The sequence below is a fragment of the Capricornis sumatraensis genome, chromosome 22 (genome assembly GCF_032405125.1).
Source record: "Capricornis sumatraensis isolate serow.1 chromosome 22, serow.2, whole genome shotgun sequence".
Classification (NCBI taxonomy): Eukaryota; Metazoa; Chordata; class Mammalia; order Artiodactyla; family Bovidae; genus Capricornis; species Capricornis sumatraensis.
This window is the reverse complement of record NC_091090.1, coordinates 12,683,778-12,693,266: the sequence shown is the minus strand read 5'-3', so window position 1 is coordinate 12,693,266 and position 9,489 is coordinate 12,683,778.

Genomic DNA, 9,489 nt, shown 5'->3' with positions numbered 1-9,489 from the left:
TACTCGTGAGTCCTGAAATCAGCTGAAAGGGTAAAGATCAGCACTTTCTAGAACTCAGAATTGATTAGGAAATAACCGGCATCACATGTCTTCAGAGTCACCATTACAGTAACAGTCCTGTGTCGTGAGTGGCATGCAGATTCTGGATCTCAGCGTGGGTCTCCTGAGGATACCTGTTCAAAAGTGACCTAAAAACTGTACTCTGGAGTGAGAACGCAGAAGATGAACTTTCTGGATCTCAGGGAAGGTGCAGTTCGACCTCCTAGGAGTTGATGAATTACACTCCAAAGTGTCCTTTCTAAGTCACCTTCTCATGGGTCACTAGAAGTATGTCTGCTGAGCCATGGCCCCAACAACACTTGCTGTTGTCAGGCTTCTTAGCCTGAAATTTCTTTGTTTCCCCACTCTCGGAGACCAGATTGGGGCCATCTTGAATTGTAATCCTCTCTCTCCTTTTTGGCCTTTCCCCTTAGACCATGAGTTCCTAGATAGACGAGGCTGTGTCTGAGTTAATTTGTGTCCCCTCCAGGCCTGGCATGTAGCAAGTGTTCACAAAATCTACTCAGATTTGAACTCTCAAAGACTAGGAGGATGGGGAGAGTATAAAAATTATTGCAGGCGGGCTTCTCCGGTGGCTCAGTGGTAAAGAATCTGCCTGCCACTGCAGGAGACACGGATTTGATCCCTGGTCCAGGAAGACCCTACGTGTCATGGAGCAACGAAGCCTATGTGCCACAATTATTGAGCCTGTGCTCTAGAGCCCGGGAACTGCAACTCCTGAGCCCATGCATCGCAGCGATTAAAGCCCGCACACCCTAGAAGCTGTGCAACAGCTGCCACCGCAGTGAGAAGCCCAAGCACCGCAAGGAAGAGAAGCCCCTGCTCTCCACAGCCAGAGAAAGCCTGCTCACAGCAAGGAAGACCCAGGGCAGCCAGAATAAATAAAAACTTTTACATATATAAATAAATAAATAAATAATCCTGAGAAATAACAGGAGACTGTGGGAGCCCTGGCTCCAGGTATCAAACCCCCGGGTCCCCAGGCAGGAGGTGGGAGCTTCCAGGGATGCTGTAAGTGGTTGGAAAGGAGAACTGATGGGCCTGACCCCTCCTGAGAGGCTTCAGTGGGATGACCTGAAGCTGGGACAAAGATCAAGCCCAGGAAGGAGGCTGCCTCCATCCTCTGGGCAACTGGTTTGCCTGGTTCAGGCCCTAACCTCCATGGCTGGGTTCCTGCAGCACCACCTCGCAAGGGATCCTCTTCTAGAAGAAAAACAGAGAGGACGGGACACTCGGGTCAGAAAGCCCAAACTCAGGATTCGCAGGAAGCCAGTGACTGTAGGCGCCTGCTGGAGGGGAAACTGAGGCACTGAGCCTAGATTGAGGGAGGTGGGGAATTCCTTGTTAGCATATCGTTTTTACCTTTTGAATTTTGGACCATGTGGATGTTTAACCTATAACCAAAACTAAAGATGCTCAAATTCTTACCCCTTTAGTTGCAAGCTCCAAGTCCCCTCAGAAAGACCTCCAGGAACCCACCTCCATCCTCCATCCAATCCAGACCTGAGGAGTCCAGGGGGTGGTGCTCAGACCCTCCCCCGGACTCAGAAGGAACTCCGGGCATGTGCTGAGGGAAGGGGCCACTAGGTCCGACTCCTAGGCCCTGTCACCTGCGTGCTCCCCGCCTCCCTGCCACCACACCTGCCTTTCTAGGCTTCTCCCCAGCTCTGCCATGTGACTCTGCAGAGAGTCCAGACCTCTGTGAGTCTCGGGTTCCTTCTTGTAGCCAGAGTTCACACCACCTTCCCAGACTTCACCCCTGGTGTTGACTGTTCTTGCAGCTTTCACTGGTCCTCCCTGACGGGGCCTGCGAGGTGCAGGACGGCCACCCCCATGCTGGCAGTGCCATCTCAGGGTTTGGGGCTGATAAGAGGCCGTCTGCAGGGCTTCCTCGGCCCTCGCCCCTGACGTAGCAGCCGGGCCGGGAGGGGAGGCAGAGTTGGGCCAGAAGGGCTGACTCAGTGCAGCAGCCACCCTGCCGGGTCAGCCGGGCACCCCACCCACCGCCTGCCGGGGTTCCCAGAGAATTCCTTCCCCATGCCATAAGCTGCCCTGGGCGGGCACCCCAGCCCTCAGCAACCACTCAGCCACAGCCAGGGCTGCCCGCCCGGCCAGACTTCGCGCGCACACACACACACACTCACACACTCAACCTCCCAGGGCGCCTGGAAGGAGACAGAACTTGTTCTGTTGGTCATCCTCCACCCCCACCTCCCAGCCTTCAGTATTATATCTATTCATTTCAGACATTCGCTGACCACTGACCACAGGCAAGGAGAGGAAACGGACAGAGGAATGCAGCCAGCTAACGCGAACGCGCGGTCCCCGCCTGGGGAAGAAGGAGATCAAAGAGCCTGTGGCTGCCCGTCCCCCGGTCCCACGAGAGAGAGTCATCCCCTCCTTCCGCTCAACTGCCTCTTGAGAGCCAAGCCCCTGGTTCTGAAGTCCTGAATCCCAGGGCCTGATCTTTCCTCCTCCTCTGCCCTGAGGGGTCACGAGCAGATAAGGCGACCCCTCCCTGGACAGACTGTGAAAAGCAGAAGTCCTGAAGCAAAGTCCTGGCCCCAGGCAGTGCTCTGCAGAGACGCTGGCCCGCCTCTCTGGACTTCAGTGTCTCTGTGTGTGGAGTAAGAATAGAGAGCTGTGTTCGTGAGATCCTGGCAGGAAACTGGCCCCACGTCCCCAGTGGGTGATTAAAGAGAGGTTAGTGAGTGGACAGACTTGCAGAGAGCGATGTGGACAGGGTTCAGGGCCCAGCCAGAGGTGGTGCAGCTCCCGGGAGCTAGTGACCGGGGAGAGTCCAGGCCTGGAAAGCAGCCAGTGGATCAATCATTGACCCTCTCCCCCTTCCAGTGCTCTGGTCTCTTTCCAGTGCCTCCCGCTGGCTCCGAGGACAAGGGAGCCTGGGTAACTCAAGCCACAGAGGCCAGCCACTCAGTACACGGAGCAAGCATGGAACAGTGGACAGTGGATCCAGAGCGGGGCGATGAATGGAGAGTATCTGTTGACAACATAAGTAACTACTTTGTGAAACATTTAGCTCAAGCAGCAAATATCTCTATAATTTCCCTTGTTGGCATAGTCCTCAGGGTTCTCAATAAAGAGAAATACCAATAAATCTAAAGAAATGACAACCTAATAGTGGAATTTCGTTTAATAGGATGACCAAAGAAGGGACTTTTTCTTAAAAAATGTATTTATTTTTAATCGGTGGTTTCTGCCATACATCAGGGCTTCCCAGCAGGCACTAGTGGTGAAGAACACGCCTGCCAACGCAGGAGATGTAATAGATACGGGTTTGATCCCTGGGTCAGGAAGATCCCCTGGAGGAGGGCATGGCAACCCAGTCCAGTATTCTTGCGTGGAGAATCCCACAGACAGAGGGGTCTGGTGGGCCACAGTCCATGGGTCGCACAGTCAGACACGTCTGAAGCGACTGAGCACGCACACACGCCATATCGACATGAATTTTTAGGGGAGACGTTTATGAGACAGAAGATTTTATCCACAAAGCAGACATCCGTGTCCCCTCCGCAGTAGAATAATCAGCTGTTGAGTAGCCACTGGCCAGAAGGAGGAAGTAATGGGTGCAGGGCTCGGCTGCACTCGCCCCCTACCCATTCTGAGTCAGAACTGGGGGGTGGTGGAGGCACCAGGGGAGGCTGATTACAGCTCCCCACTACCCTCTGAGGTTACCCTATCTTGGTGCCCGGGTCAGGACCTTGGCAGGAGCCCCGGAGAAGAGGGAGGCCTCTGGCCGTTCTGCATCTTTCCAGGCTCGGGGAAGGGGGGCCCTGCCCTGTGAGGGGGAACTGTCCAAGCCCCTCCGCTCCACCTGCCAGCAAGGGAAGCAGGTCTGGAGAGGTGAGCTCACGTCAACACTGTGAGCCTGTTGAGAAAGGAGCTTAAAACCCTCCCGGGACCAGCCCCAGACAGGAGGGTGACAGCGGGGTGATGTCAAGTCTACCTGGGCTGGGCCCTGCCTCCAGCTGCGCCCCACACCCACCTCTACAGGACGGAGGCCTGGGGGCCGGGGATCCACGGCTCCAAATGGCCAAACGGCCGAGGGCTGAACCTGGCAGACAGGACCCCCTCCTGCACCGGGCTTGCCACCCTTTGTCTCTGGAGCATTCAGAAGAGGTCGCGCAGTGAGGGGGGGTGCCATGCCCTCTGGAGGGGGCGGGGAGAGGTCATGGTCGAGGCACTCCGCTCTAGGGGGAGAGGGAGAGAAAGGCTTGCTGTTTGCCCAGGAAGGCAACAGACACTGGGGCCCTTGTCCTGGGGCAGCGGGGGAGCTGCTGGCCAGATGGAGAGCGGCCGGGGGCTGGAGCGGGGGAGAGGAGGGATTCCAGGCCCAGCCATCAGCCTCTTCCTCCCAGCCCCCACCCAGCTCCCAGGCCTGCCCGAGACCCAAGGAAAGGCAGCCCCCACTCCCACCCAGATACAGGACCTCCAAAGGCAGTCCTGGGGCTGAGGACTCAACGCTGCAGAAACCCCCCGCGTTTGGGCCATTGACGCTGGGCAGGCTTCTCCCTGGAGAGGCTCTCCTGGTCTGTGCCCAGGCACACTCAGTTGTGTCCGACTCCTTTCGACCCCACGGACTGTAGCCCCCCAGGCTCCTCTGTGCATGGGATTCTCCAGGCAAGAATACTGGAGGGGGTTGAAATGCCCTCCTCCAGGGAATCTCCCTGACCCAGGGATCAAACCTGCGTCTCCTGCGATGGCAGCCAGTCTCCTGGTTGGCAGTGAATAAACCCAGCCTCGGGCCTTCGGAGCAGCTTTCCGGTGAGGAGGGTTGAGTCCGGGACCCGACAAACACTGATGAAATCCATGCTGCGTGCAGGGCCCTGCACAGGGCGGGAGAGTGAGAGCCCCCTGAGGGGCTGAGAAGGCTGGTCACCAGGCACCTGGCTCCCGCCCAGCCCCTGACCCCCAGCAGACAAAGGGCTGGGCCTGGCAGAACCAAGCCCAGCAGCTCCCTCTCGGCCTGGCACTGCTGTTGTTCTACACCCTCTTTGTAAACGTAGCCACTCCCAGGAGTGTCCCCAGCACCTCAGCCAGCCCTCAGCCCTCGTCCAGGGTTGGCTTGGGGCGCAGAGAGGAAGGCCCCCCAAGGCCAGGCTCTTGGAGCAGGAGGAGCAGGGGCGGCAGTGGGGGTTGCGCGGGGCAGAAAGAGAAACGAAAACCACCACCCACCGCTGACCCCTCGCGTCCACCCCTAGGCGGCGCTCTGGGTGCACTAGTGCACGCAGCTTGCGCGTGCATGTTAGCCGCTCGGTGGATTCCGACTCGGCGACCCCACAAACTGTAGACCTTCAGGCTTCTCTGTCCATGGGATTCTCCAAGCAAGAAGACTGGAGTGGGTTGCCATTCCCTTCTTAGCCTGCCATCCTCCTTTTATAGGTGAGGAGTCTGCGGCTCACCGTAGCTAAGGAGACAATTAGCTGATGGACGGGGAGGGGAAACTCCGCTACTGAACAGGTCGTTAAAGGTTGCGCAGCCACTAAGGTGTCTCCGTTTTTCAGATGAAGAAAGTTCAGGGAGGTGAAGAGATCCACCAAAAGTCACACGGCTAGCAAGTGCCAGAAGCGGGGCTTGCGCTCAGGCCGGCCTGGCCCCAGAGCCCACGGCTCCATCTTCAGGCTGCAGAGGGCCCCAGAGAGGGAGCCTGGAAGGATTCTGTTCTCGAAGATTCCTGGCAGAGGGCGGCTCCTCTGCCCTCGTAGACCTTGCCCCAAACCCCTCCTCAGTGGTAGCCGGGGGACCCTTGCAGTTGGGACAGGGACTCCACCAAGGCCTGTGCCTCCAGCCTCCACCTCTGGCTGCCACCTAGTTCTTTCCTCCGACTCCACCTTCGAGGGGCCCGGCCTGGCTCCCTCCATCCTGGGCCAGCCAGGCCTCTGCACCAGGGCCAGGTTGCCATCGGGCACCACCGTCCACGGGCCACACACAGGCTGCACCTGCCCTGATTCCAGCAGATTCCAGCGCCAACCACCATGATTCATTAGCTTCCTCTTGTCCCAGCAGACAAAATACACAGCAGGATGGAAAGAGGTTAGACAGCAGGGAGGACTTCCAGGTTGTAAGGAATTAGAGATTCGAGAATTGGGAGCCAGAGGAGGTGGGGTCCTTTAAAAAAGGAATATGCTAGGCTGCCTGAGTGAGAATCCAAATTCAGGGGTTCTGGACTAATCCGCTTCCTCTGGCTCCTCCAGCTTCCTCCCCTCTGGGCCCAAGTGCTGGAGTGGGAGCTGGAAGCTTGCCTCCAGAACCTGTTCAGACCTGCAGCCAGGCCCGTACCTGCAGCAAACGCTGGTCCCATTCAGCAGCAGAAAGAATGAGCACTCGCTGAACACGTACTACAGTCCCTCTCTGTCTCTGTCAGCTCATGTCACCTTCAGATGCCCCTAAGAAAGCTATGGTCCTCATGTCCACTTGACACCAAGGAAACCGAGGCTCCAGGCCTTTTCCGGGATTCCCCATCTTCCCAAGATCTGTTCGTCCTTCAAGGTTAAGTTTAAACGCCCCACTTCTTGCCCAGGACCTCTGCCCTCTGCGGGGCTGCCCACAGGGACCACTGCTAATCAGAGCCCCGGCTCTCCCAGGCCAACCTGCCATTTCCTAGCTCTTGACCTGGAACAAATGACTTCCCTAAATCTGTTTGCTTACCTGCCAAGGGAAATGATGAAGCACCAAACAACAGAGGATGGTGGTGAGCATTCAGTGAGGTAACAGACATAGGACCCTGCAACCAGTCCCTGGCACAGAGGGCACTTAACAGAGGCAGGCTGTCATTGCTGATTTTATTTCATATGCTCTCTTATTGGTTCCTCATTGTCTTAACTCTGCAAGTTCAGCGAGGCCTTGCCTGGACATCTCAGCCTTGGTTTGGGTTCCCCAGACACAGAGATTCAAGGGCACACACATACATGGGGGTGACCAGAGTGAACCCCAACAGAGGACGGGAGAGGCGAGGCAGGGAGGGACAGAGGCAGGCACGGCGGCGATGCCGACCAGCTCCCACTGTGGAGCCCAGCCCCGCTGGGGAGCTCGGGGAGCCGGGTCAGGCTCTGATGTGCCCTTCTCACCCCCGCTGGCCTCAAGCCCCAGCCACGCGCCAGGCCCGTTTCCTGCTGCTCTGAGCCTTGCTGACGGACCATCCTGGGCTCCTGCCTTGTTCAGCTAACAGACGGGGACAGGAGGCCAGGCCTTGGAAGTAAGGGTGCCAGAGGCTGAGGGCTGAGCCTGGTTGAGAGCCAGCTGGGCACAGAGATAGGCATCAAGAACACTCTGTGTATGTGAACGTGCTCAGTCGCTCAGTAGTGTCCGACTCTTTGTGACCCCATGGACTGTAGCCCACAGATTCCATGGGGGCTCTGAAGCCCCCTCGGTCCATGGGGATTCTCCAGGCAAGAATACTGCAGTGGGTTGCCATGCCCTCCTTTGGGGGATCTTCCCAATCCAGGGATCAAACCCATGTCTCCCTCATTGCAGGCGGATTCTCTACTGTCTGAGCCACGAGGGAAGCCCTTGTCCTGGTCAAACAGGAGGGACCCAGTGGAGGTGCCGCTTGGAGGCTCACAATCAGAGCTTGGCAGGTCACTGCCATCAGGCACGGGAAGCGCTCCCGGGGCAGGGGGGCGAAGGGTGGGCAGCCTGACCCAGCTCCCCCTGCATCTCAGACCCCAGGCTGCCATCTCTAAGGGCTCTAAGCCCAGTCCAGGCAGGTTCAGCCTAAGAGACAAACTAGGGAGAGGACTCAGGGGAGAATCGAGAAATATTTGGGGACAATGTTCTAATGACTGCTACCTAACAAATTCTCCAAAACTTGGTCGTGTGACACAATGGCCATTTCATTTTGCTCAAAGTTCTGTGAGTCAGGGATTCAGGAAGTGCCTGGCTTCCCGAAGGTGGGTCTTGCTGGGGCTGTGATTGCTGTCAGATGCCAGCTGGGGCTGGAGTCATCGCAAGGCTCCTGGGCTGGTGGTACACGACGGCTGCTCCTGGCACGGCCAGCAGGGGGTGCCCCTGAGCTACAGATGGGACCCCCGTCCACGTGACTCCTGTCTTCTTACAGGGGGGCTGCTTGATCCAGAGGGAAGAGGTGGAACCTGCGTGGTCTTCTCTAACTCAGCCTCAGCAGTCACAGAGCATCACTCCCACGGTACCTGATGAGGAAGGCAGTCACGGCCCTTCCAAAACCAAGGGGAGAAGGACACAGTTCCCCTCTCCCTGGGAAGAGAGCCAAAGGGGCCATGTTTTAGACTGAGCTCAGGTGACGTCTCAGAACAGGTCCCTCTCCCCGTGCTCCCTGGGATCTCACAGATCACAGGCCCGGGGGACACCAGGAGACCTCGAGGCAGCATCCCTCCTACAGATTCAAAGACTGGGGCTCTGAGATTGTACAGCCTGGGCCCCTGCCTCAGCTCCATCCGGCCCGCCTGTGACAGTGAAGGCCGAGGAGCCCTTGGGCCCTGAGCCCCAGGATAGGGAGGGGTGTGTGTGGGTGGTAGAGCGCGTGCCCGGGGGTGTTTGAGTGCGAGTGTGTGTGCCCGCAAGGACACGTGCACGAGGCTGGAGCGGGGAGGGTTACTCCCCTCCCTGGAAGAAACTGCTCCATCCCTCCCTGAGGACCCAGGCTCTGGGAAGTCAAGGCAGCACCACGGGGAGGACAGGGCTTCAGGGGGAGGGGCTGAGAGTCAGATCCTGGGGTCTTGGGGTTCAGGGCTCTCAAGAGGAGGGTGACAATCATCAGAAACCATGGACAGCTTCCTGGCGGCACAGTCAACCACGGAAACACCTGCAGAGACGGGGGAGGGGGCGTGGGGGGCCAGGGAAGCCAGGTAAACACGTCATCTCCAGCTCCTCCCTGAGCCAAGAAGTAAAATGCCCCCCAGCACCCCGCCTGCCCCACAGTCCCCAGGGCAAAGTGCCCCAGGCAGGCCAGCACCCCAGGTGTGACAGCCTGTCACCAGCGTCTGCCCTCCCTCGCCCATGCCCACCAGGGCCTCTGCTCACAGGTGTGCACCCGACAGGCTCTCAAGAGACTTCCGCTGAAGGAACGGGGCGCAGGTGCGTGCTGGGGCTGGCTGTGGGCAGGGGTCCCCCCGCCCACTGCCCTCGCTCCTCTGCTGGGCCTCTGGGCAGGGTGGCTGCTGCAGCAGCCAGTGCCCACTCCAGGGGCCCACCCAGGCCTCAGGCACTTCCTGAGCAGCAGGACGTATCCTGGCCTGAGTGCCCCTGGAAGGAGGCAGCTTATCAAAGGGGAAAGGACACTTTGTTCAGGCCTGGTCACTCGCCCAGACTGGGGGTGGCGTGTTCAGGGCCTGGCGGGTAGGGCAGCGCACTGCCAGCGGGAGGGTCCCAGCCAGCGGGCTGGGGCGGGAGGTCTAGGGAGGGCGGATGCGCCGGCTCCACGCTCCAGGCGGT